Genomic DNA, 5,011 nt, shown 5'->3' with positions numbered 1-5,011 from the left:
AACAGAGATTCACCCACGTATTTATTAACAGCAAGCCAGTCATTAACATTGTTTCTATAGATACTTGATTAACTAAAAGTGTCCCTTATGGGAAACGGGATTAACAGCCGAAATAAAGCAATAGGTTGGACTAGTTAAGTGCAGCAGGAGCATGCCCTTAGGGCACAGATCACTCATGCTTGTTTGTGGCTTAAGAATGCCTTTAAGCGGTTTTCCTGGCCTGCGCGGGCCAGGTGTTCCTTGCCCTCCTTCAGATAAACTCACAACCTTCCAGGGTGGGCATTATGGCCATCATGAACATGTCACAGTGCTGCAGACATTTTGCTTATGGCCAGTTGTGGGGCCAGTTTATGGCTAGATTTTGGGGGGCCTCTTCCCAACAAAGGACATTAATTGAGATACATGCTTCTAATTCCTCTTACTTGTATAGAAGTACCGTAGATTAGAGAAAAGATTTCCAAAACTGGAGAAAAAAGAGAGTCCCTAAAAAGGCAGCACCATAAAGAATTGTAAAAGAGGAGAATCATGTCCTCAAATGTTAAAAGAAGACTTAAGGATTAGCCAAGGAAATTCTCACCTTTAAAGAAAAAGGAGACATTATGTCAATGATTATGAGGAGATGGGGGAAAGAGAGAAATGCCTCAGAATTATCTGGAGGGTTTTATAAAACCACACCATACATTACACACGTGCATAAACACACACACACACACACACACACACACACACCCCTGTAGGATCTAATGTGCTTACGACAGTGGCATGATCTCATGATTCAGAACCAGGGCCATGATGAACCACTATCATTGGAGGAATATGTCTTATCCCTCAGATGTGCTGGAGATGATAGAGTTGTTTAAAAAATCAGAGTGCAAGTAGCAGAAGAACTAAGGCAAAAGGAGATGCCTTGTGAAATACATTAACAATAACAGTTAAAGCAAGAGAATCAACTACCACCAACGGAAGAGTAGGGTACCCTGGTACTTGCCTCACTGAAAATCATCTAGAGCCAATTTAAAAGGAAAGCACAAACAGCCCTCCAAAACAAATCCAGTATGATTATTTTGTGAAGGGTAAAAACAGCCCCCAAATTATAGAAATGATACATTTTTTTAATTCAACAAAAGACAAAATCAGGAAAAAAAGATAGAACAGAGTTATAAGGTAAACTTTTAATATTATGTACTTATGAGACACTAAAATATGCAATCTGTTTTCTTTATTGCTGTAGAAAGTAGTATGTATATTAGTTTATAGTAGAGTTCTACAACTAGAAATTTTATAATTGAACTAGGTATTATTTATTACACATAAATGTTACTATTTTTTATTTGAGTTTGGTTATTTTTAGTTAGAAACTGCCTATAGTTTAACCCTGATAATAGGGTTAAATTGTTACTTACAAATATAATAAACTAAAGGAGCTTTTTCATTCTAGCATGCCTATATTGTGGGCTTATGTTTTTACCCTCTGCAATATTCCAACCTTGTCTTTAAAGGAAAATGAGACATTATATCAATGATTATGGGGAGGTGGTGGAAAGAGAGAAATGCCTTAGAATCATCTGGGTGATTTTACAAAACCACACCACACAGGGACACACGCGTGAGCAAGTGTGCACACACGCACGCATATGCACACACACAGATGTAGAGGTCCTATTTCTTCAAAGTCAAAATAAGTTGAATGTTAATACTCTATATCAGAAAAAAATACCAAAAGTTTAATGAAGAGCTTACTCCCCTTTTGTTTTAATTTACTGAAATCATCTATATATCTTTTTTGTAATTGTCAACATTATTTTGTATTTTATCTTTCCAACTACGGTTTTCTTGTTGCTCCTTGAAGAAATTATTTTGGGGAATATGAAGCTTCATGTTTACAGATTTGCAGATCCTTTGGTAACACAAGAGGATGACAGAACTGCCTCAAGTTATCTTCTGAGCTGGCAGACTTCTCAAATTTGCACAGACACAACCTTTAGTGACCTTTGGAGTTCTGAAACCACATGAATCATCATTAAAGGAAAATTGAGCCAAAGCCACTGGGAAGTTCATTTCTCAGAGAATGAAGTTCATTTTGTTTCATACATAAGCAGTGAAGGTATATATAGATCCATGTCATTTTTCAGGTCAAGTAAAACTTTCCTGTGATTTAAAAGTTATAGTAAATACGTGATGTTTTTTGAAACTCTATGTAGCTAATAAAGACAAAGAGAACAGCTTGCACAAGAAATTGCCTGCACAAGAAAATTAAAGTTTCCAAAATCTATTATAATTTTGTCACTCTAAGTGAAGACTCATGTGACATATTGGACTCCCTTACAGAAGACTACTTCAGGATTATCTTTCTGTAATTACCACTTTCACTTCATTAATAACCATAATGCCTTTTCCTATATGCATCTGTCCATCAGCAAGTGAAGACAGGAATTGCCTGACCTTGCAAGAAAAATAAACTGCTCAATGCAAATCATAATGAAGTTGGTAAAACAGTTTGGCTTTAGGGAGATGAAGATGATATATTTTGGGGAAAAAAGTCTCTTATTACTAAGGTATATTTTATCCCCATATAAAGTAGCAAAATAATAATATTTATTCATAAACAAAAAGGAGTGATCTAAAGGTTTTCCCAAGTTATAGGTTGGTGCAAAAAGTAATTGCAGTTTTGCCATCAACTGCAATTACTTTTTGCACCAACCTAATATTAACACATCAACAGATACAGGATATCAGATCTGAATTTAAAGGGTCAGTTTATAAATCGTATATAGTTCTCTCCAGATATAAAGTGGATTCCAGCACTCTGCACGCCTGAGCCTCTGCTCCTGTGACTATCTTACCGCCTCTATCCCCACTACAGCCACCTTGAGAGAGATCGTGCACCTGCAAACTGGTCAGTTTGGCAACTGGTTCTACGGGGTGATCAGTGATGATCATGCCATCGGTCCTACTGGCACTTAGCGTGGGGATAGCAACCTGCAGCTGGAGTGCATCAGTGTATACTACAATGAGACCACCAGTGGCAAGTATGTGCCCCACGCTGAGCTCACGGATCTGGAGCCCAGCACCGTGGACTCTCGTGTGCTCGGGCTCCTTCGGGCAGATCTTACGGCTGGACAACGTCATCTTCCATCACAGTGGTGCTGGAAACAACTGGGCCAATGGGCACTACACAGAAGGTGCGGAGCTGGTGGATTCGGTGCTGGACATTGTGAGGAGGGAGGCTGAGAGCTATGACTGCCTGCAGGGTTTCCAGCTGACCCACTCCCTGGGAGCAGGGACTGGGCCTGAGAGGGGTACCTTTCTCATCAGCGAGACCCCACAGAAGTATCCAGACAGGATCTTGAACATGTTCAGTGTGGCGCCCTTGCGCAAGGTGTCAGACATGGGGGTGGAGCCCTAAAACATCACCTTCTCAGTCCACCAACTGGTAGAAAACACAGATATGACCTATTGCACTGATAATGAAACTCCATAACGTCTGCTTCAGAGCCCTAAAGCTGACCACACTCAACTATGGTGACCTGAACCACCTGGTGTCTGCCACCATAAGTGGGGTCACTACCTGCCTAAGCTTCCCCAGCCAACTCAATGCTGACCTGCAGAAGCCAGCTATGTACATGGTCCCATTCCCTACCTGCACTTCTTTATGCCTGGCTTCACCCTGCTGACCATCCAGGGCAGCCAGCAGTACCAGGCCCTGACAGTGCCTGAGCTCACCCAGCAGATGTTTGATGCCAAGAACATGATGGCTCCCTGAGACCCCTGCCTAAAGGTGGCCACGGTGTTCACGGACTACAGGTCCATGAAGAAGTTGGATGAGCAAATGCTTAATGCCCAAAACAAGAACAGCAGCTACTTTGTTGGGTGAATCCCCAACCATGTAAAAACACTTGTCTGTGACATCCCACTTTTGGGGCTATAAATGTCTGCCACCTTCATCAGCAACAGCAAGGCCATCCAGGAGCTGTTCAAGCACACCTCTGAGTAGTTCACGGCCATGTTTTGGTGCAAAGCCTTTCTGCACTGGCACATGGGCAAGAGCATGGACTAGATGAAGTTCACCAAGGCCGAGAGCAACATGAACAACCTGGTGTCCCAATACCAGTAATACCAGGACATCTCAGCCATGGAGGAGAGAAAGGTTGAGAAGGAGGCCAAGAGGAAGGTGGCCTAGAGCCTTCAGACATGGACACTGGGTAAAGTGGGGAAGCAGTGGGAACTCTATTTACTCACAATCTTTTCTCTGATAACCAGGTCTCTCTGTGTGTGCACTTGGAGTTCTTCCTGACTTTATATCACACACTGTACAGACACCACCATTAAAAGCATTATCATAGTGAAAAGAAAGTGCATCTCCCAAGAACCATCTCAAATACATTTCTGTTGGCCCGGCGCAGTGGCTCACACCTGTGATCCCAGCACTTTGGGAGTCCAAGGCAGGCGGATTACCTGAGGTCATGAGTTCAAGACCAGCTTGGTCAACATGGTGAAATCCCTTCTCTACTAAAAATACAAAAAAATTAGCCAGGCATGGTGGTGCATGCCTGTAGTTCCAGCTACATGGGAGGCTGAAGCAGGAGAATCTCTTGAACCCAAGAGGTGCAGGTTGCAGTGAGCCGAGATCATGTCACTATACTCCAGCCTGGGCAACAAGAGCAAACCTCCATCTCAAAAAAAACAAAAAACAAAAAACAAAAAACAAAAAAACAGTTAATCATTCATCCCTGTGAAGCTTTGCAAATTTCAAAGCATCCTCAGCATTTTCAGGGGGCTTTCTCTCCTGAGCCTCTGGGATGCATCTCAATCAATTTGATTGCATTTAGTTTGTAGAATGGGTAAATTTGGAAAATATGTCAATATCCTAAAACACTGAAAATCCTAAATCCTTGAGGGTGAAAGTTCTTACCACTTCAAACGTACTAGTGTAGGACCTGGATATAGTAGGTGCCCAATATAAAAAAAAAATCAAAGCAGAGATCTTTCACCTGCCTAGTTAGCTGTATTC

At 41.7% G+C, this 5,011-nt stretch overlaps 1 pseudogene; it reads left to right on the top strand.

Moving 5' to 3' along the window:
* Positions 1 to 4,462, top strand: LOC116275344 (annotated as a pseudogene).
* The last annotated feature ends 549 nt before the right edge of the window (positions 4,463 to 5,011 follow it).

The sequence above is a fragment of the Papio anubis genome, chromosome 6, assembly GCF_008728515.1.
Source record: "Papio anubis isolate 15944 chromosome 6, Panubis1.0, whole genome shotgun sequence".
Lineage (NCBI taxonomy): Eukaryota > Metazoa > Chordata > Mammalia > Primates > Cercopithecidae > Papio > Papio anubis.
This window is presented reverse-complemented; position numbering and strand designations above follow the sequence as displayed.